A 24,438-nucleotide genomic window follows, 5' to 3' on the forward strand; every position below is an offset into this window, starting at 1 on the left:
ATCAATTTCAGGGAGGGGGAGAAAAGGTGGGAAAAACGGGAGATTGACTTACCCTACCTTAACTAGAAGCTGGCAGACAAACTATTAATTTCAGGGAGGGGGAGAAAAGGTGGGAAAAACGGGAGATTGACTTACCCTACCTTAACTAGAAGCCGGCAGACAAACTATCAATTTCAGGGAGGGGGAGAAAAGGTGGGAAAAACGGGAGATTGACTTACCCTACCTTAACTAGAAGCTGGCAGACAAACTATCAATTTCAGGGAGGGGGAGAAAAGGTGGGAAAAACGGGAGATTGACTTACCCTACCTTAACTAGAAGCCGGCAGACAAACTATCAATTTCAGGGAGGGGGAGAAAAGGCGGGAAAAACGAGAGATTAACTTGCCCTACCTTAACTAGAAGCCGGCAGACAAACTATCAATTTCAGGGAGGGGGAGAAAAGGTGGGAAAAACGAGAGATTAACTTACCCTACCTTAACTAGAAGCCGGCAGACAAACTATCAATTTCAGGGAGGGGGAGAAAAGGCGGGAAAAACGAGAGATTAACTTACCCTACCTTAACTAGAAGCCGGCAGACAAACTATCAATTTCAGGGAGGGGGAGAAAAGGCGGGAAAAACGAGAGATTAACTTGCCCTACCTTAACTAGAAGCCGGCAGACAAACTATCAATTTCAGGGAGGGGGAGAAAAGGTGGGAAAAACGAGAGATTAACTTACCCTACCTTAACTAGAAGCCGGCAGACAAACTATCAATTTCAGGGAGGGGGAGAAAAGGCGGGAAAAACGAGAGATTAACTTACCCTACCTTAACTAGAAGCCGGCAGACAAACTATCAATTTCAGGGAGGGGGAGAAAAGGCGGGAAAAACGAGAGATTAACTTACCCTACCTTAACTAGAAGCCGGCAGACAAACTATCAATTTCAGGGAGGGGGAGAAAAGGTGGGAAAAACGAGAGATTAACTTACCCTACCTTAACTAGAAGCCGACAGACAAACTATCAATTTCAGGGAGGGGGAGAAAAGGTGGGAAAAACGAGAGATTAACTTACCCTACCTTAACTAGAAGCCGGCAGACAAACTATCAATTTCAGGGAGGGGGAGAAAAGGTGGGAAAAACGAGAGATTAACTTACCCTACCTTAACTAGAAGCCGGCAGACAAACTATCAATTTCAGGGAGGGGGAGAAAAGGTGGGAAAAACGAGAGATTAACTTACCCTACCTTAACTAGAAGCTGGCAGACAAACTATCAATTTCAGGGAGGGGGAGAAAAGGTGGGAAAAACGAGAGATTAACTTACCCTACCTTAACTAGAAGCTGGCAGACAAACTATCAATTTCAGGGAGGGGGAGAAAAGGTGGGAAAAACGAGAGATTAACTTACCCTACCTTAACTAGAAGCTGGCAGACAAACTATCAATTTCAGGGAGGGGGAGAAAAGGCAGGAAAAACGGGAGATTAACTTACCCTACCTTAACTAGTAGCTGGCAGACAAACTATCAATTTCAGGGAGGGGGAGAAAAGGCAGGAAAAACGAGAGATTAACTTACCCTACCTTAACTAGAAGCTGGCAGACAAACTATCAATTTCAGGGAGGGGGAGAAAAGGTGGGAAAAACGAGAGATTAACTTACCCTACCTTAACTAGAAGCCGGCAGACAAACTATCAATTTCAGGGAGGGGGAGAAAAGGCGGGAAAAACGAGAGATTGACTTACCCTACCTTAACTAGAAGCCGGCAGACAAACTATCAATTTCAGGGAGGGGGAGAAAAGGTGGGAAAAACGAGAGATTGACTTACCCTACTCTAACTAGAAGCCGGCAGACAAACTATCAATTTCAGGGAGGGGGAGAAAAGGTGGGAAAAACGAGAGATTAACTTACCCTACCTTAACTAGAAGCTGGCAGACAAACTATCAATTTCAGGGAGGGGGAGAAAAGGCAGGAAAAACGAGAGCTAGACTGACCCTACCTTAACTAGAAGCCGGCAGACAAACTATCAATTTCAGGGAGGGGGAGAAAAGGCAGGAAAAACGGGAGCGTGACTTGCCCTACCTTAACTAGAAGCCGGCAGACAAACTATCAATTTCAGGGAGGGGGAGAAAAGGCGGGAAAAACGGGAGCGTGACTTGCCCTACCTTAACTAGAAGCCGGCAGACAAACTATCAATTTCAGGGAGGGGGAGAAAAGGTGGGAAAAACGAGAGATTAACTTACCCTACCTTAACTAGAAGCTGGCAGACAAACTATCAATTTCAGGGAGGGGGAGAAAAGGCGGGAAAAACGAGAGATTGACTTACCCTACCTTAACTAGAAGCCGGCAGACAAACTATCAATTTCAGGGAGGGGGAGAAAAGGTGGGAAAAACGAGAGATTAACTTACCCTACCTTAACTAGAAGCCGGCAGACAAACTATCAATTTCAGGGAGGGGGAGAAAAGGTGGGAAAAACGAGAGATTAACTTACCCTACCTTAACTAGAAGCTGGCAGACAAACTATCAATTTCAGGGAGGGGGAGAAAAGGTGGGAAAAACGAGAGCTAGACTGACCCTACCTTAACTAGAAGCCGGCAGACAAACTATCAATTTCAGGGAGGGGGAGAAAAGGTGGGAAAAACGAGAGATTAACTTACCCTACCTTAACTAGAAGCTGGCAGACAAACTATCAATTTCAGGGAGGGGGAGAAAAGGCGGGAAAAACGAGAGATTGACTTACCCTACCTTAACTAGAAGCCGGCAGACAAACTATCAATTTCAGGGAGGTGGAGAAAAGGTGGGAAAAACGAGAGATTGACTTACCCTACCTTAACTAGAAGCCGGCAGACAAACTATCAATTTCAGGGAGGGGGAGAAAAGGTGGGAAAAACGAGAGATTAACTTACCCTACCTTAACTAGAAGCTGGCAGACAAACTATCAATTTCAGGGAGGGTGAGAAAAGGCGGGAAAAACGAGAGATTGACTTACCCTACCTTAACTAGAAGCCGGCAGACAAACTATCAATTTCAGGGAGGGGGAGAAAAGGTGGGAAAAACGAGAGCTAGACTGACCCTACCTTAACTAGAAGCCGGCAGACAAACTATCAATTTCAGGGAGGGGGAGAAAAGGTGGGAAAAACGAGAGATTAACTTACCCTACCTTAACTAGAAGCTGGCAGACAAACTATCAATTTCAGGGAGGGGGAGAAAAGGCGGGAAAAACGAGAGATTGACTTACCCTACCTTAACTAGAAGCCGGCAGACAAACTATCAATTTCAGGGAGGGGGAGAAAAGGTGGGAAAAACGAGAGATTGACTTACCCTACCTTAACTAGAAGCCGGCAGACAAACTATCAATTTCAGGGAGGGGGAGAAAAGGTGGGAAAAACGAGAGATTAACTTACCCTACCTTAACTAGAAGCTGGCAGACAAACTATCAATTTCAGGGAGGGGGAGAAAAGGCAGGAAAAACGAGAGCTAGACTGACCCTACCTTAACTAGAAGCCGGCAGACAAACTATCAATTTCAGGGAGGGGGAGAAAAGGCAGGAAAAACGGGAGCGTGACTTGCCCTACCTTAACTAGAAGCCGGCAGACAAACTATCAATTTCAGGGAGGGGGAGAAAAGGCGGGAAAAACGGGAGCGTGACTTGCCCTACCTTAACTAGAAGCCGGCAGACAAACTATCAATTTCAGGGAGGGGGAGAAAAGGTGGGAAAAACGAGAGATTAACTTACCCTACCTTAACTAGAAGCCGGCAGACAAACTATCAATTTCAGGGAGGGGGAGAAAAGGTGGGAAAAACGAGAGATTAACTTACCCTACCTTAACTAGAAGCTGGCAGACAAACTATCAATTTCAGGGAGGGGGAGAAAAGGCGGGAAAAACGAGAGATTGACTTACCCTACCTTAACTAGAAGCCGGCAGACAAACTATCAATTTCAGGGAGGGGGAGAAAAGGTGGGAAAAACGAGAGATTAACTTACCCTACCTTAACTAGAAGCCGGCAGACAAACTATCAATTTCAGGGAGGGGGAGAAAAGGTGGGAAAAACGAGAGATTAACTTACCCTACCTTAACTAGAAGCTGGCAGACAAACTATCAATTTCAGGGAGGGGGAGAAAAGGTGGGAAAAACGAGAGCTAGACTGACCCTACCTTAACTAGAAGCCGGCAGACAAACTATCAATTTCAGGGAGGGGGAGAAAAGGTGGGAAAAACGAGAGATTAACTTACCCTACCTTAACTAGAAGCTGGCAGACAAACTATCAATTTCAGGGAGGGGGAGAAAAGGCGGGAAAAACGAGAGATTGACTTACCCTACCTTAACTAGAAGCCGGCAGACAAACTATCAATTTCAGGGAGGGGGAGAAAAGGTGGGAAAAACGAGAGATTGACTTACCCTACCTTAACTAGAAGCCGGCAGACAAACTATCAATTTCAGGGAGGGGGAGAAAAGGTGGGAAAAACGAGAGATTAACTTACCCTACCTTAACTAGAAGCTGGCAGACAAACTATCAATTTCAGGGAGGGGGAGAAAAGGCGGGAAAAACGAGAGATTGACTTACCCTACCTTAACTAGAAGCCGGCAGACAAACTATCAATTTCAGGGAGGGGGAGAAAAGGTGGGAAAAACGAGAGCTAGACTGACCCTACCTTAACTAGAAGCCGGCAGACAAACTATCAATTTCAGGGAGGGGGAGAAAAGGTGGGAAAAACGAGAGATTAACTTACCCTACCTTAACTAGAAGCTGGCAGACAAACTATCAATTTCAGGGAGGGGGAGAAAAGGCGGGAAAAACGAGAGATTGACTTACCCTACCTTAACTAGAAGCCGGCAGACAAACTATCAATTTCAGGGAGGGGGAGAAAAGGTGGGAAAAACGAGAGATTGACTTACCCTACCTTAACTAGAAGCCGGCAGACAAACTATCAATTTCAGGGAGGGGGAGAAAAGGTGGGAAAAACGAGAGATTAACTTACCCTACCTTAACTAGAAGCTGGCAGACAAACTATCAATTTCAGGGAGGGGGAGAAAAGGCAGGAAAAACGAGAGCTAGACTGACCCTACCTTAACTAGAAGCCGGCAGACAAACTATCAATTTCAGGGAGGGGGAGAAAAGGCAGGAAAAACGGGAGCGTGACTTGCCCTACCTTAACTAGAAGCCGGCAGACAAACTATCAATTTCAGGGAGGGGGAGAAAAGGTGGGAAAAACGAGAGATTAACTTACCCTACCTTAACTAGAAGCCGGCAGACAAACTATCAATTTCAGGGAGGGGGAGAAAAGGTGGGAAAAACGAGAGATTAACTTACCCTACCTTAACTAGAAGCTGGCAGACAAACTATCAATTTCAGGGAGGGGGAGAAAAGGCGGGAAAAACGAGAGATTGACTTACCCTACCTTAACTAGAAGCCGGCAGACAAACTATCAATTTCAGGGAGGGGGAGAAAAGGTGGGAAAAACGAGAGCTAGACTGACCCTACCTTAACTAGAAGCCGGCAGACAAACTATCAATTTCAGGGAGGGGGAGAAAAGGTGGGAAAAACGAGAGATTAACTTACCCTACCTTAACTAGAAGCTGGCAGACAAACTATCAATTTCAGGGAGGGGGAGAAAAGGCGGGAAAAACGAGAGATTGACTTACCCTACCTTAACTAGAAGCCGGCAGACAAACTATCAATTTCAGGGAGGGGGAGAAAAGGTGGGAAAAACGAGAGATTGACTTACCCTACCTTAACTAGAAGCCGGCAGACAAACTATCAATTTCAGGGAGGGGGAGAAAAGGTGGGAAAAACGAGAGATTAACTTACCCTACCTTAACTAGAAGCTGGCAGACAAACTATCAATTTCAGGGAGGGGGAGAAAAGGCAGGAAAAACGAGAGCTAGACTGACCCTACCTTAACTAGAAGCCGGCAGACAAACTATCAATTTCAGGGAGGGGGAGAAAAGGCAGGAAAAACGGGAGCGTGACTTGCCCTACCTTAACTAGAAGCCGGCAGACAAACTATCAATTTCAGGGAGGGGGAGAAAAGGTGGGAAAAACGAGAGATTAACTTACCCTACCTTAACTAGAAGCTGGCAGACAAACTATCAATTTCAGGGAGGGGGAGAAAAGGCGGGAAAAACGAGAGATTGACTTACCCTACCTTAACTAGAAGCCGGCAGACAAACTATCAATTTCAGGGAGGGGGAGAAAAGGTGGGAAAAACGAGAGATTAACTTACCCTACCTTAACTAGAAGCCGGCAGACAAACTATCAATTTCAGGGAGGGGGAGAAAAGGTGGGAAAAACGAGAGATTAACTTACCCTACCTTAACTAGAAGCTGGCAGACAAACTATCAATTTCAGGGAGGGGGAGAAAAGGTGGGAAAAACGAGAGCTAGACTGACCCTACCTTAACTAGAAGCCGGCAGACAAACTATCAATTTCAGGGAGGGGGAGAAAAGGTGGGAAAAACGAGAGATTAACTTACCCTACCTTAACTAGAAGCTGGCAGACAAACTATCAATTTCAGGGAGGGGGAGAAAAGGCGGGAAAAACGAGAGATTGACTTACCCTACCTTAACTAGAAGCCGGCAGACAAACTATCAATTTCAGGGAGGGGGAGAAAAGGTGGGAAAAACGAGAGATTGACTTACCCTACCTTAACTAGAAGCCGGCAGACAAACTATCAATTTCAGGGAGGGGGAGAAAAGGTGTGAAAAACGAGAGATTAACTTACCCTACCTTAACTAGAAGCTGGCAGACAAACTATCAATTTCAGGGAGGGGGAGAAAAGGCGGGAAAAACGAGAGATTGACTTACCCTACCTTAACTAGAAGCCGGCAGACAAACTATCAATTTCAGGGAGGGGGAGAAAAGGTGGGAAAAACGAGAGCTAGACTGACCCTACCTTAACTAGAAGCCGGCAGACAAACTATCAATTTCAGGGAGGGGGAGAAAAGGTGAGAAAAACGAGAGATTAACTTACCCTACCTTAACTAGAAGCTGGCAGACAAACTATCAATTTCAGGGAGGGGGAGAAAAGGCGGGAAAAACGAGAGATTGACTTACCCTACCTTAACTAGAAGCCGGCAGACAAACTATCAATTTCAGGGAGGGGGAGAAAAGGTGGGAAAAACGAGAGATTGACTTACCCTACCTTAACTAGAAGCCGGCAGACAAACTATCAATTTCAGGGAGGGGGAGAAAAGGTGGGAAAAACGAGAGATTAACTTACCCTACCTTAACTAGAAGCTGGCAGACAAACTATCAATTTCAGGGAGGGGGAGAAAAGGCAGGAAAAACGAGAGCTAGACTGACCCTACCTTAACTAGAAGCCGGCAGCCTATCAATTTCAGGCAGCGTGACTTGCCCTACCTTAACTAGACAAACTATCAATTTCAGGGAGGGGGAGAAAAGGCAGGAAAAACGGGAGCGTGACTTGCCCTACCTTAACTAGAAGCCGGCAGACAAACTATCAATTTCAGGGAGGGGGAGAAAAGGTGGGAAAAACGAGAGATTAACTTACCCTACCTTAACTAGAAGCCGGCAGACAAACTATCAATTTCAGGGAGGGGGAGAAAAGGTGGGAAAAACGAGAGATTAACTTACCCTACCTTAACTAGTAGCCGGCAGACAAACTATCAATTTCAGGGAGGGGGAGAAAAGGTGGGAAAAACGAGAGATTAACTTGCCCTACCTTAACTAGAAGCCGGCAGACAAACTATCAATTTCAGGGAGGGGGAGAAAAGGTGGGAAAAACGAGAGATTAACTTGCCCTACCTTAACTAGAAGCCGGCAGACAAACTATCAATTTCAGGGAGGGGGAGAAAAGGTGGGAAAAACGAGAGATTAACTTACCCTACCTTAACTAGAAGCTGGCAGACAAACTATCAATTTCAGGGAGGGGGAGAAAAGGTGGGAAAAAACGGGAGATTGACTTACCCTACCTTAACTAGAAGCCGGCAGACAAACTATCAATTTCAGGGAGGGGGAGAAAAGGCGGGAAAAACGAGAGATTAACTTACCCTACCTTAACTAGAAGCCGGCAGACAAACTATCAATTTCAGGGAGGGGGAGAAAAGGTGGGAAAAACGAGAGATTGACTTACCCTACCTTAACTAGAAGCCGGCAGACAAACTATCAATTTCAGGGAGGGGGAGAAAAGGTGGGAAAAACGAGAGATTGACTTACCCTACCTTAACTAGAAGCCGGCAGACAAACTATCAATTTCAGGGAGGGGGAGAAAAGGCGGGAAAAACGAGAGATTAACTTACCCTACCTTAACTAGAAGCCGGCAGACAAACTATCAATTTCAGGGAGGGGGAGAAAAGGCGGGAAAAACGAGAGATTAACTTACCCTACCTTAACTAGAAGCCGGCAGACAAACTATCAATTTCAGGGAGGGGGAGAAAAGGTGGGAAAAAACGGGAGATTGACTTACCCTACCTTAACTAGAAGCCGGCAGACAAACTATCAATTTCAGGGAGGGGGAGAAAAAACGGCGGGGCAAAAACGAGAAAAGATTAACTTACCCTACCTTAACTAGAAGCCGGCAGACAAACTATCAATTTCAGGGAGGGGGGAGAAAAAACGAAGGTGGGAAAAACGAGAGATTGACTTACCCTACCTTAACTAGAAGCCGGCAGACAAACTATCAATTTCAGGGAGGGGGGAGAAAAGGTGGGAAAAAACGAGAGATTGACTTACCCTACCTTAACTAGAAGCCGGCAGACAAACTATCAATTTCAGGGAGGGGGAGAAAAGGTGGGAAAAACGAGAGATTAACTTACCCTACCTTAACTAGAAGCCGGCAGACAAACTATCAATTTCAGGGTGAGGAAGAAAAGGTGGGAAAACGAGAGATTAACTTTCTGCACTCTACCTTAAGGGGTAGAAAATGGCAGGGACGCTATCAATTTGGTGAGGGAGAAAAGGAAAACGTTGCGATTAACCCTTCACCATTACCTTAACTAGAAGCCTGGCAGACAAACCTATCAATTTCAGGGAGGGGGAGAAAAGGTAGGGAAAAACGAGAGATTAATCCTACCCTACCCTAACTAGAAGCCGGCAGACAAACTATCAATTTGTGAGGGGGAGAAAAGGTAGGGAAAACGAGGAGATTAACTTCATTCCCTACCTTAACTAGTAAGTTGGCAGACAAACTATCAACTCCAGGGAGGGGGAGAAAAGGTAGGAAAAACGGAGAGATTAACTTGTACTCTAACCTTAAGTAAGTGGCAGGACAAACCTATCAATTTCCAGGAGGGGAGGCATCGGAAAACGAGAGATTAACTTTGCCCTTACCCACCTTAACTAGAAGCCGGCAGACAAACTCTATCAATTTCAGGGAGGGGGAGAAAGGTGTGGAAAAAACGAGATTAACTTCACCCTCACCTTAACTAGCTGCTGGCAGACAAAATCCATCAATCTCAGGGAGGGGGAGAAAAGGTGGGAAAAAACGGAGATTAGATTAACTTTACCTCCTACCTTAACTAGAAGCCGGCAGACAACCATCAATTTCCAGGGAGGGGAGGAAAAGGCGTGAAAACGAGAGATTAACTTGCACCCTTAACCTTAACTAGAAGCCTACCAGACAAACTTAATCAATAAGGGAAGGCCGGAAAAGGCAGGACGAGAGATTAACTACCTCAATTTAACTAGGGAAGGGGCCGTAGCAGGACAAACTATCAATTTATGGAGGAGAAAGGGAAAACGAGAGATTGCTTACTTCCACCCTAACCTTAAGAAGCTGGCAGACAACCATCAATTTCAGGGAAGGAGAAAAGGCCAGGAAAAACGAGATTAACTTGCACTTACCTTAACTAGAAGCCAACAGACAAATCCATCAATTTCAGGGAGGGGGAGAAAAGGTGGGAAAACGAGAGATTGAACTTACCCTCACCTTTAACTAGAAGCCGGCAGACAAACCTATCAATTTCAGGGAGGAGAAAAGGCGGGAAAACGATTAACTTCACCCTACCCATCGGTTAGAAGCCGGCAAACCATCAATTTGGTGGAGGGGAGAAAGGCAGGACGAGATTAACTTACCCTCACCCTTAACTAGTGCAAGCCTGGGCAGGACAAACCTATCAACCTCAGGGAGGGGGGAGAAAAAGGTGGAAAAATGAGAGATTAATCCTTACCTTCCTACCTTAACTAGAAGCCGGCAGACAAACCTAATCAATTTCCCAGGGAGGGGGAGAAAAGGTGGGAAAAACGGAGATTGACTTCACCCTCACCTTAACTAGGTAAGAAGCCTGGCAGACAAATCCATCAATTTGGTGGGAGGGGGAGAAAAGGTGGAAAACGAGATTAACTTACCCTCTACCCTTTAACTAGAAGCCGGCAGACAAACCTATCAACTTTCAGGGTGAGGGGGAGTAAAAGGTGGGAAAAATGAGAGATTGAACTTATAATTCCCTACCTTAACTAGAAGCCACGGCAGACAAACCTATCAATTTCAGGGAGGGGGAGAAAAGGTGGGTGGGAAAAATCGAGAGATTGAACTTACCCTCACCCTTAACTATGGTAAGGGCCGGCTCATAGACAAACTATCACTCAGGAGGGGGGAAAAGCGGGAAAAGGGGGGAGATTAACTTACCCCACCTTAACTAGGAAAAGCGGCAGACAAACTATCAATTTTCGGAGGGGGAGAAAAGGGGGAAAACGAGATTAACTTACCCTACCTTAACCAGAAGCCGGGCAGACAAACTATCAATTTGGAAGGGGAGAAAGGGGGAAAACCGAGAGATTGACTCCCTACCTTAACTATATTGGCAGACAAACCTATCAATTCAGGAGGGGAGGGGAAAAACGAGAGATTAAATTATCCTTCTACCTTAACTAGAAGGCCGGCAGACAAACCATCAATTTCAGGAGGGGAGAAAAGGCAAAAAGTGAGATTGGAAACTTACCCTACCTTAACTAGAGCTGGAGACAAACCATTCAACAGGGAGGAGAAAAGGTGGGAAAACGAGAGATTAACTACCTTAACCCAACCTTGGTCGGCAGACAAAACCATCAATCCAGATTAAGGAGAAAAGGCAACGTGGAGGGGATTGGACTTACCCTAATTTTAACTAGCCGGCAGACAAACCTATCAATTTGGGAGGGGGAGAAAAGGGGGAAAACGGGAGATTCTCTCCTACCTTAACTAGAAGCCGGCAGACAAACCATCAATTTCAGGAGGGGGAAAAGAGGTGGTGGGAAAACGAGAAAAAATTAACTTACCTCCAACCCTAGAAGCCGGCAGACAAACTTAATCAATTCAGGGAGGGGGAGAAAAGGTGGGAAAAACCCCGGAGAGATACTTCCAACTCTACCGTTAACTAGAAGGCTGGCAGACACCATCACCAACCCGTGGGAGGGGAGAAAAGGCAGGAAAACCGGAGATTAACTTTAACCCTTTACCTTAACTAGGTGACCGGGGGTTGGACAAACCATCAATTTCCAGGGAAAAGGGGGAGGCGGGAAAATGGAAAAAGAGTTTAGATTAACAATTACACTACTCTGGGCAGGACCAAGTTAACTATCCAATTTCAGAGGTGAAGAGGTGGAAAAACGAGATTAACTTGGGCACCCTACCCAACTAGAAGCCGGCAAAGACAACCAACCAATCATGGGGGGAGGTGGGAGAGGCAGGACGAAGAGGATTAACTTGGGCACCCTTACCCTTAACTTAAGGAAGGGGGCCTCAGAAAAACAAACTATTCAATCCCGGGGGAGGAGAAAAGGCAGGAAAACGGAGATTAACTTTACCCTACCTTAACTAGTAAAAAGCTGGCAGACAAACTATCAATTTGAGGGGTTGGAAGGGGGAGAGCATTTGGACGGGAGGGGAGATAACTTGACCTTACCCTAATTAAGAAGCCTGGCAGACAAACCTATCAATTTCAGGAGGGGAGAAAAAGGAAAAACGGAGATTAACTTGGCAAAAATCTTACCTTAACTAGAAGTTCAGACAAATTAATCAATTTGTGGGGGAGGAGGAGGAAAACGAGAGATTAATTTACCCTACCTTAACTAGAAGCCGGCCAACAAAACTATCAATTTCAGAGGGGGGAGAAAAAGGTGGGGAAAACGAGAGATTAACTTACCACCTTAACTAGAAGCGGCAAAGACAAACCATCATCAAGGGAGGAAAGGGGAAAACGTTTGAGGATTAACTTACCCTACCTTAATAGGGAAGGCTGGCAGACAAACTATCAATAGAGTGGGGACAAAGGAGGAGGAGATTAACTTACCCACCTTTTAACTAGGTGGCTAAAACACATCAATTTCCCAGGAGGGGGAGAGGAAAACGAGATTAACTTAACCCTACCTTAACTAGAAGCCGGCAGACAAACCATCAATTTGTGGAGGGGGAGAAAAGGTGGGAAAACGAGAGATTAACTTAACTCCATTTAACTGAAGCTTGGCAGACAAACCATCAATTTCAGGGAGGGGAGAAAAGGAGGAAAAACGGGAGATTAATTAATCTTAAACCCTACCTAACAAGAAGCTTTGGGGACACATCAATGGGTGGGAGGGGAGAAAAGGTGAACGAGAGATTAACCACCTACCTTAACTGGGCTGGCAAAAAGACAAACTATCAATTTCAGGGAGGAGATTGGTGAGATTAACTTATACCCTTACTAACCTAAGGGAAGGGGGCATGCAAGAACCACATCACTTCCCAGGAGGAGAGGCGGGAAACGGAGAGATTAACTTACTCCACCTTAACTAGAAGCCGGCAGACAAACTATAATTTGTGGAGGGGAGAAAAGGTGGAAAACGAGAGATTAACTTACCCCACCCTTAACCTTTTCAGAAGCCGGCAGACAAACCATCAATTTGAGTGGGGAGAAATGGAAAACGAAGATTAACTTACCCTACCTTAACTGGAGCTTTTGGGAGCAGATTAACATACTCTTGAAGGAGGGGACAATAGTTATGGGAAAACGAGAGATTAACTTCCCTACCTTTTAACCAGAAGCGGGCAGACAAACCATCAATTTCAGGAGGGGGAGAAAAGGCGGAAAACGAGAGATTAATTCACCTTACCTAATCAGGGAAGGCCAGACACCCTACATCAATTTGTGAGGGGAGAAAAGGCGGGAAACGGAGAGATTAATTACCTTCCCTACCTTAACTGAAGCTGCAGACAAACCATCAATTTCCAGGGAGGAGAAAAGGCAGGAAAATTGAGAGATTAACTTACTCCTTACCTTAACTAGAAGCCGGGAGAACAACCATCAATTTCAGAGGGAGAAAAGGGGGAAAAGGAGAGATTGCCACTTCCTTAACTAGAAGCAGACAAACTATCAATTTCTAGAGGAGGGCGGAAAACGAGATTAACTAACTCTAACCCAACTTTAGAAGCCGGGCAGACAAACCATCAATTTCAGGAGGGGAGAAAAGGCAAAAAAACGAGAGATTAACTTACCCTAACCTTAACTAGTAGCCGGGAGACAAACCATCAAGGGGGAGGGGGAGAAAAGGCGGAAAACGAGAGATTAACTTACCCTACCTTGTAAGTCAGACAAAACCTATCACCGTGGGAGGGGGAGAAAACAAAAACGGGGAGATTACACCCACCTTAACTAGAAGCTGGCAGACAAACCATCAATTTCAGGGGGAGGGGGAGAAAAGGTGGGAAAAAGAGATTAACTTAGGGTAACCATAACTAGCCGGCAGACAAACTTATCAATTTCAGGGAGGAGAGGGGGGAGAGATCTACCCTACCTTAACTAGAAGCCAAGACAAACTATCAATTTCAGGAGGGGGAGAAAAGGTGGGAAAAACGAGAAACTTAATACCCAACTAGAAGCCAGAGACAAACTATCAATTTCCAGGGAGGAGAAAAGGCACGGGAGATTAACTACCCTAACCTTAACTAGTAGGTACAGAACAACCTTGGAGGAGAAAAGGTGGAAAAACGTGAGAGATTAACTTACCCTACCTAACCAGAAGCCGGGCAGACAAACCATCAATTTCCAGGAGGGGGAGAAAGGTGGGAAAACGAGAGATTACACCCACCCAACTAGAGGGCAGACAAACTATCAATTCCAGTTAGGGGAGAAAAGGCCCAGGAAAACGAGAGATTAACCTTAACTACCTTAACTGAAGCCCAGACAAACCATCAATTTGGGAGGGGAGAAAAGGCAGGAAAACCGAGAGATTAACTTAACTCACCTTAACTAGTAGCTGGCAGACAACCATCACCAGGGAGGGGGAGAGGAGGGAAAAACGAGAGATTACCCCTACCCTTAACCCAAGAATCCGGCAGAAAAAACTATCAATTTCAGGAGGGGGAGAAAAGGGAAAACATGATTGACTTACCCTACCTTTAACTAGAGCTTGGCAGACAAACCTAATTTCCCGGGGGGGAGGGGGAGGGGGAAAACGAGAGATTAACTTCACCCTTACCCAACTAGAAGCCGGCAGACAAACCATCAACCAGGGAGGGGGAGAAAAGGTGGGAAAAGAGAAATTCTACCCTACCTTAACTAGAAGCCAGACAAACCAATCAGGAGGAGGGGAGAGGGGATTGATAACTTCCCTACCTCTAGGAAGGCAGACAACCATCAATTCAGGGGAGGGGAGAAAAGGCAGGAAAACGGGAGATTAACTTACCCTACCTTAACTAGTAGCTGGCAGACAAACCATCAATTTCAGGAGGGGAGTGGGTGGAAAACGAGATTAACTTATCCTACCCAACTAGAAGCCGGCAGACAAAACCATCAACAGGGAGGGGGAGGTGGAAAAACGAGAGATTGACTTACCCACCTTAAGGAACTAGAAGGCCGGCAAAGACAAACTATCAATTTCAGGGAGGGGAGTGCCATGACGAGATTAACTTACCCTACCTTAATAGGAAGCCTGGCAGACAAACTATCAATTTCCAGGAGGAGAAAAGGTGGGAAAACGAGAGATTGACTTCACTCCTAACCCAAAAGGGCCAGACAAACCATCATTCTTGGGAGGGGAGAAAAGGTGGGGAAAACGAGAGATTAACTTACCCTATGTTAACTGAAGCTCAAGACAAACCATCAATTCAGGAGGGGAGAAAAGGCAGGAAAACGGGAGATTAACTTACCCTTACCTTAACTAAGGGGAGCTGCAGACAAACCATCAATTTTTAGGAGGGGGAGAAAGGTGGAAAAAGAGAAATTACCCTTACCCAATTCAGGAAGCCGGCAGACAAAACTATCAATCAGGGAGGGGAGAAAAGGTGGGAAAAACGAGAGATTGACTTACCCTACCTTAACCAGAAGCCAGACAAACTATCAACCCCAGGAGGGGAGAAAAGGCAGGAAAACGAGAGGATTAACTTACCTCTTAACCTAATAGAAGTCAGGACAAACCATAATTCCCCAAGGGGGTGGGAGAAAAGGCAGGAAAACGAGAGATTAACTTACCCTACCTTAACTAGTAGCTCAGACAAACTTATCAATTCCCAGGGAGGGGGAGAAAAAGGTTGGGAAAACGAGAAATTCCCCATCCTTAAAACTGGAGCCTCAGCCATAACCAACCAGGGAGGGGGAAGGCGGGAAAACGGGGATTGACTTAAACCTCCAACTAGAAGCGGGCAGACAAACCATCAATTTGTGGAGGGGGAGAAAAGGAAAACGAGATTAATTCCACCCCACCTTTAACTAGGAAAAAGGCAACAAACTAACAATGTGGAGGGGAGAAAAGGTTGGAAAACGAGAGATTAACTTACACCTAACTAGAAGCCCAGACAAACCATCAATTTCTGGGAGGGGAGAAAAAGGTGGGAAAACCGAGATTAACTTACCCTACCTTAAATTAGACAGACAACCATCAATTCCAGGGAGGGGGAGAAAAGGCAGGAAAACGGGATTAACTTACCCTACCTTAACCAGGTAGCTGGCAGACAAACTATCAATTTGGGGAGGGAGAAAAGGTGGAAAAACGAGAGATTAACTAATTACCCAATAGAGCCGGCAAGACAACCATCACTAGGAGAGGTGGTGGGGAGAGATTGACTTCCCACCTTAACCGGTAGCGGCAAGACAAACATCACTTCAAGGAGGAGAAAAGGCAGGAAAACGAGAGATTTAACTTTACCCTCCTTAACCTTAAAGGAAGCCGGCATTACATCAATTTGGGAGGAAAAGGAAAAGGTGGGATAAACGAGAGATTAACTTAACCCTACCTTTAACCAGAAGCTGGGCAGACAAACCATTCAATTTGGGAGGGGGAGAAAAGGCAGGAAAACGAGAGATTAACTTCTCCTTACCTTAACTAGAAGCCGGCAGACAAACCATCAATTTCAGGAGGGGAGAAAAGGCGGAAAAAGAGAGATTAACTTAAACCCTACCTTAACTAAGGAATTTGGGCAGACAAATCCAATCTTTCCAGGGGAGGGGAGGCGGGAAAAAACGAGAGATTAACTTACCCAATTAACTAGAAGCCGGGCAAAGACAAACCATCAATTTGAGGGGGAGAAAAGGTGGAAAACGGAGAGATTAACTTACCCACCTTAACCTTAATAGCCAGACAAACCATCAATTTCAGGAGGAGAAAAGGGGGAAAAACGAGATTAACTTACTACCTTAACCTTAGAAGCCGGCAGACAAACCAATCAAGGAGGGGAGGAGGCAGGAGATTAACTTACCCCATTTAACCAGAACAGACAAACCATCACCCCAGGAGGGGAGAAAAAGGCGGAAAACGAGTTCTAATTCACCTTAACTAGAAGCTGGCAAGAAAACTTTATCAATTTTAGGAGGGGGAGAAAAGGCAGGAAAACGAGATTAACTTCACCCTACCTTAACTAGAAGCCGGCAGACAAACCATCAATTCAGGAGGGAGAAAAGGCGGGAAAAACGAGAGAATTCCCACCTTAACCAGGAAGCCAGGACAAACCATCAATTTAGGGAGGGGGAGAAAAGGCGGGAAAAACGAGAGATTAACTTACCCTACCCTTAACCAGAAGTCACAAACCATGGACTCAGGGAGGGGGACAGGGGAAAAACGAGAGATATCCTTAACCTTAACTAGGTAGGGGGCTGGCAGACAAACCATCAATTTCAGGGAGGGGAGAGGCGGAAAAAACGAGAAATTCTTACCCCACCTCAACTGAGCCTTGCAACACACCTTAGGAGGAGGAGGCCCGGAAAACGGGAGATTGACCTTAACCCTACCTTAACTAGAAGCCTGGAGCAAACTACAATTTCCAGGGAGGAGAAAAGGTGGAAAACGAGATTAATTCATCTCTACCTAACTGAAGCCGGTTAGACAAACTATCAATCCCAGGAGGGGGAGAAAAGGTGGAAAAACGAGAGATTAACTTACTTACCCTTAACTAAGAAGCCAGACAAACTATCAATTTAGGAAGAGAAAAGGAAAACCGAGATTATTAACCCTTACCCTTAACCTAAGAGCACAAGACTATCAATTTAGGGAGGGGGAGAAAAGGAGGAAAAACGGAGGATTAACTTACCCTACCTTTAACTAGGGGGTAGCTAAAGGACAACCATCAATTTCAGGAAAAGGGGGGGGGAGGTGGAAAAGAGAGATTAACTTACCCTTACCTTAATTGAGCTTACAGACAAACCATTCAATTTCAGGGAGGGGAGAAAATTGGGAAAAACCCGAGAGATCGACCTTTTAACAACTGAGCCGGGCAAGACAAACCATCAATTCCAGGAGGGGGAGAAAAAGGCAGGAAAACGAGAGATTAACTTACCCTACCCAACTCAGAAGGCAGACAAACCACTCAGGGAGGAGAGGCAGGAAAACGAGAGATTCTTCCTTAACCCAACTTTAGTAGCAAGCACGGGGGCACCGTCAAAATGGAGGGGAGAAAGGGAAAACGAGAGATTCCTTAACCCACCTTAACTAGAAGCGGCAGACAAACCATCAATTAGGGGGGGAGGGGAGAAAAGGCAAGGAAAACGGGAGATTGACTTTACCCCACCAACTAGAAGCCCAACAGACAAACCATCACCAGGAGGGGAGAAAAGGTGGGAAAACGAGAAATTACATTCCCTTAACCTTAAAAGGGCAGCAAACTATAATAGGGGGAGGGGGAGGGGAAAAACGAGAGGATTAACTCACCCCCACCTTAACCAGAAGCCCAGACAAACCATGAATTTGGGGGGGGAGGGGAGAAAAGGTGGGAAAACGAGATTAACTTACCCTACGTTAACTAGAAGCTGGGCAGACAAACCATCAATTTGGTGGAGGGGGAGAAAAGGCAGGAAAATGGAGATTAACTTACCCTCCTTAACCTTAAGCAGTGATCAAAAACCTGCCACCTTAGTGGAGAAAAATGGGAAAACGAGAGATTAACTTTACCCACCTTAACTAGGAAGCCGGGCAGACAGATTAACTTACCCTACCTTAACTAGAAGCCGGCAGACAAACTATCAATTTCAGGGAGGGGGAGAAAAGGCAGGAAAAACGAGAGATTAACTTACCCTACCTTAACTAGAAGCTGGCAGACAAACTATCAATTTCAGGGAGGGGGAGAAAAGGCGGGAAAAACGAGAGATTAACTTACCCTACCTTAACTAGAAGCCGGCAGACAAACTATCAATTTCAGGGAGGGGGAGAAAAGGCAGGAAAAACGAGAGATTGACTTACCCTACCTTAACTAGAAGCTGGCAGACAAACTATCAATTTCAGGGAGGGGGAGAAAAGGTGGGAAAAACGAGAGATTAACTTACCCTACCTTAACTAGAAGCCGGCAGACAAACTATCAATTTCAGGGAGGGGGAGAAAAGGCGGGAAAAACGAGAGATTAACTTACCCTACCTTAACTAGAAGCCGGCAGACAAACTATCAATTTCAGGGAGGGGGAGAAAAGGTGGGAAAAACGAGAGATTAACTTACCCTACCTTAACTAGAAGCTGGCAGACAAACTATCAATTTCAGGGAGGGGGAGAAAAGGCAGGAAAAACGAGAGATTAACTTACCCTACCTTAACTAGAAGCCGGCAGACAAACTATCAATTTCAGGGAGGGGGAGAAAAGGCGGGAAAAACGAGAGATTAACTTACCCTACCTTAACTAGAAGCCGGCAGACAAACTATCAATTTCAGGGAGGGGGAGAAAAGGTGGGAAAAACGAGAGATTAACTTACCCTACCTTAACTAGAAGCCGGCAGACAAACTATCAATTTCAGGGAGGGGGAGAAAAGGCAGGAAAAACGAGAGATTAACTTACCCTACCTTAACTAGAAGCCGGCAGACAAACTATCAATTTCAGGGAGGGGGAGAAAAGGCGGGAAAAACGAGAGATTAACTTACCCTACCTTAACTAGAAGCCGGCAGACAAACTATCAATTTCAGGGAGGGGGAGAAAAGGTGGGAAAAACGAGAGATTAACTTACCCTACCTTAACTAGAAGCCGGCAGACAAACTATCAATTTCAGGGAGGGGGAGAAAAGGCGGGAAAAACGAGAGATTAACTTACCCTACCTTAACTAGAAGCCGGCAGACAAACTATCAATTTCAGGGAGGGGGAGAAAAGGTGGGAAAAACGAGAGATTAACTTACCCTACCTTAACTAGAAGCCGGCAGACAAACTATCAATTTCAGGGAGGGGGAGAAAAGGCAGGAAAAACGAGAGATTAACTTACCCTACCTTAACTAGAAGCCGGCAGACAAACTATCAATTTCAGGGAGGGGGAGAAAAGGCGGGAAAAACGAGAGATTAACTTACCCTACCTTAACTAGAAGCCGGCAGACAAACTATCAATTTCAGGGAGGGGGAGAAAAGGTGGGAAAAACGAGAGATTAACTTACCCTACCTTAACTAGAAGCCGGCAGACAAACTATCAATTTCAGGGAGGGGGAGAAAAGGTGGGAAAAACGAGAGATTAACTTACCCTACCTTAACTAGAAGCCGGCAGACAAACTATCAATTTCAGGGAGGGGGAGAAAAGGCAGGAAAAACGAGAGATTAACTTACCCTACCTTAACTAGAAGCCAGGGAGGGGGAGAAAAGGTGGGAAAAACGAGAGATTACTTACCCTACCTTAACTAGAAGCCGGCAGACAAACTATCAATTTCAGGGAGGGGGAGAAAAGGCGGGAAAAACGAGAGATTAACTTACCCTACCTTAACTAGAAGCCGGCAGACAAACTATCAATTTCAGGGAGGGGGAGAAAAGGCGGGAAAAACGAGAGATTACTTACCCTACCTTAACTAGAAGCCGGCAGACAAACTATCAATTTCAGGGAGGGGGAGAAAAGGCGGGAAAAACGAGAGATTAACTTACCCTACCTTAACTAGAAGCCGGCAGACAAACTATCAATTTCAGGGAGGGGGAGAAAAGGCGGGAAAAACGAGAGATTAACTTACCCTACCTTAACTAGAAGCCGGCAGACAAACTATCAATTTCAGGGAGGGGGAGAAAAGGCGGGAAAAACGAGAGATTAACTTACCCTACCTTAACTAGAAGCCGGCAGACAAACTATCAATTTCAGGGAGGGGGAGAAAAGGCAGGAAAAACGAGAGATTAACTTACCCTACCTTAACTAGAAGCCGGCAGACAAACTATCAATTTCAGGGAGGGGGAGAAAAGGCGGGAAAAACGAGAGATTAACTTACCCTACCTTAACTAGAAGCCGGCAGACAAACTATCAATTTCAGGGAGGGGGAGAAAAGGCGGGAAAAACGAGAGATTAACTTACCCTACCTTAACTAGAAGCCGGCAGACAAACTATCAATTTCAGGGAGGGGGAGAAAAGGTGGGAAAAACGAGAGATTAACTTACCCTACCTTAACTAGAAGCCGGCAGACAAACTATCAATTTCAGGGAGGGGGAGAAAAGGTGGGAAAAACGAGAGATTGACTTACCCTACCTTAACTAGAAGCCGGCAGACAAACTATCAATTTCAGTTAGGGGGAGAAAAGGCAGGAAAAACGAGAGATTAACTTACCCTACCTTAACTAGAAGCCGGCAGACAAACTATCAATTTCAGGGAGGGGGAGAAAAGGTGGGAAAAACGAGAGATTAACTTACCCTACCTTAACTAGAAGCCGGCAGACAAACTATCAATTTCAGGGAGGGGGAGAAAAGGTGGGAAAAACGAGAGATTAACTTACCCTACCTTAACTAGAAGCCGGCAGACAAACTATCAATTTCAGGGAGGGGGAGAAAAGGTGGGAAAAACGAGAGATTAACTTACCCTACCTTAACTAGAAGCCGGCAGACAAACTATCAATTTCAGGGAGGGGGAGAAAAGGCAGGAAAAACGAGAGATTAACTTACCCTACCTTAACTAGAAGCCGGCAGACAAACTATCAATTTCAGGGAGGGGGAGAAAAGGCAGGAAAAACGAGAGATTAACTTACCCTACCTTAACTAGAAGCTGGCAGACAAACTATCAATTTCAGGGAGGGGGAGAAAAGGCGGGAAAAACGAGAGATTAACTTACCCTACCTTAACTAGAAGCCGGCAGACAAACTATCAATTTCAGGGAGGGGGAGAAAAGGCGGGAAAAACGGGAGATTGACTTACCCTACCTTAACTAGAAGCCGGCAGACAAACTATCAATTTCAGGGAGGGGGAGAAAAGGTGGGAAAAACGAGAGATTAACTTACCCTACCTTAACTAGAAGCCGGCAGACAAACTATCAATTTCAGGGAGGGGGAGAAAAGGTGGGAAAAACGAGAGATTAACTTACCCTACCTTAACTAGAAGCCGGCAGACAAACTATCAATTTCAGGGAGGGGGAGAAAAGGTGGGAAAAACGAGAGATTAACTTACCCTACCTTAACTAGAAGCCGGCAGACAAACTATCAATTTCAGGGAGGGGGAGAAAAGGCGGGAAAAACGAGAGATTAACTTACCCTACCTTAACTAGAAGCTGGCAGACAAACTATCAATTTCAGGGAGGGGGAGAAAAGGTGGGAAAAACGAGAGATTAACTTACCCTACCTTAACTAGAAGCCGGCAGACAAACTATCAATTTCAGGGAGGGGGAGAAAAGGTGGGAAAAACGAGAGATTAACTTACCCTACCTTAACTAGAAGCCGGCAGACAAACTATCAATTTCAGGGAGGGGGAGAAAAGGCAGGAAAAACGAGAGATTAACTTACCCTACCTTAACTAGAAGCCGGCAGACAAACTATCAATTTCAGGGAGGGGGAGAAAAGGCAGGAAAAACGAGAGATTAACTTACCCTACCTTAACTAGAAGCTGGCAGACAAACTATCAATTTCAGGGAGGGGGAGAAAAGGCGGGAAAAACGAGAGATTAACTTACCCTACCTTAACTAGAAGCCGGCAGACAAACTATCAATTTCAGGGAGGGGGAGAAAAGGCGGGAAAAACGGGAGATTGACTTACCCTACCTTAACTAGAAGCTGGCAGACAAACTATCAATTTCAGGGAGGGGGAGAAAAGGTGGGAAAAACGAGAGATTAACTTACCCTACCTTAACTAGAAGCCGGCAGACAAACTATCAATTTCAGGGAGGGGGAGAAAAGGTGGGAAAAACGAGAGATTAACTTACCCTACCTTAACTAGAAGCCGGCAGACAAACTATCAATTTCAGGGAGGGGGAGAAAAGGTGGGAAAAACGAGAGATTAACTTACCCTACCTTAACTAGAAGCTGGCAGACAAACTATCAATTTCAGGGAGGGGGAGAAAAGGCAGGAAAAACGAGAGATTAACTTACCCTACCTTAACTAGAAGCTGGCAGACAAACTATCAATTTCAGGGAGGGGGAGAAAAGGTGGGAAAAACGAGAGATTAACTTACCCTACCTTAACTAGAAGCCGGCAGACAAACTATCAATTTCAGGGAGGGGGAGAAAAGGTGGGAAAAACGAGAGATTGACTTACCCTACCTTAACTAGAAGCCGGCAGACAAACTATCAATTTCAGGGAGGGGGAGAAAAGGCAGGAAAAACGAGAGATTAACTTACCCTACCTTAACTAGAAGCCGGCAGACAAACTATCAATTTCAGGGAGGGGGAGAAAAGGCAGGAAAAACGAGAGATTAACTTACCCTACCTTAACTAGTAGCTGGCAGACAAACTATCAATTTCAGGGAGGGGGAGAAAAGGCGGGAAAAACGAGAGATTAACTTACCCTACCTTAACTAGAAGCCGGCAGACAAACTATCAATTTCAGGGAGGGGGAGAAAAGGCGGGAAAAACGAGAGATTAACTTACCCTACCTTAACTAGAAGCCGGCAGACAAACTATCAATTTCAGGGAGGGGGAGAAAAGGTGGGAAAAACGAGAGATTAACTTACCCTACCTTAACTAGAAGCCGGCAGACAAACTATCAATTTCAGGGAGGGGGAGAAAAGGTGGGAAAAACGAGAGATTAACTTACCCTACCTTAACTAGAAGCCGGCAGACAAACTATCAATTTCAGGGAGGGGGAGAAAAGGTGGGAAAAACGAGAGATTAACTTACCCTACCTTAACTAGAAGCTGGCAGACAAACTATCAATTTCAGGGAGGGGGAGAAAAGGCAGGAAAAACGAGAGATTAACTTACCCTACCTTAACTAGAAGCCGGCAGACAAACTATCAATTTCAGGGAGGGGGAGAAAAGGTGGGAAAAACGAGAGATTAACTTACCCTACCTTAACTAGAAGCCGGCAGACAAACTATCAATTTCAGGGAGGGGGAGAAAAGGTGGGAAAAACGAGAGATTAACTTACCCTACCTTAACTAGAAGCCGGCAGACAAACTATCAATTTCAGGGAGGGGGAGAAAAGGCAGGGAAAAACGAGAGATTAACTTACCCTACCTTAACTAGAAGCCGGCAGACAAACTATCAATTTCAGGGAGGGGGAGAAAAGGCGGGAAAAACGAGAGATTAACTTACCCTACCTTAACTAGAAGCCGGCAGACAAACTATCAATTTCAGGGAGGGGGAGAAAAGGCAGGGAAAAACGAGAGATTAACTTACCCTACCTTAACTAGAAGCCGGCAGACAAACTATCAATTTCAGGGAGGGGGAGAAAAGGCGGGAAAAACGAGAGATTAACTTACCCTACCTTAACTAGAAGCCGGCAGACAAACTATCAATTTCAGGGAGGGGGAGAAAAGGTGGGAAAAACGAGAGATTAACTTACCCTACCTTAACTAGAAGCCGGCAGACAAACTATCAATTTCAGGGAGGGGGAGAAAAGGTGGGAAAAACGAGAGATTAACTTACCCTACCTTAACTAGAAGCCGGCAGACAAACTATCAATTTCAGGGAGGGGGAGAAAAGGTGGGAAAAACGAGAGATTAACTTACCCTACCTTAACTAGAAGCTGGCAGACAAACTATCAATTTCAGGGAGGGGGAGAAAAGGCAGGAAAAACGAGAGATTAACTTACCCTACCTTAACTAGAAGCCGGCAGACAAACTATCAATTTCAGGGAGGGGGAGAAAAGGCGGGAAAAACGAGAGATTAACTTACCCTACCTTAACTAGAAGCTGGCAGACAAACTATCAATTTCAGGGAGGGGGAGAAAAGGTGGGAAAAACGAGAGATTAACTTACCCTACCTTAACTAGAA

This window comes from Cherax quadricarinatus, chromosome 47 (genome assembly GCF_038502225.1).
Source record: "Cherax quadricarinatus isolate ZL_2023a chromosome 47, ASM3850222v1, whole genome shotgun sequence".
Classification (NCBI taxonomy): Eukaryota; Metazoa; Arthropoda; class Malacostraca; order Decapoda; family Parastacidae; genus Cherax; species Cherax quadricarinatus.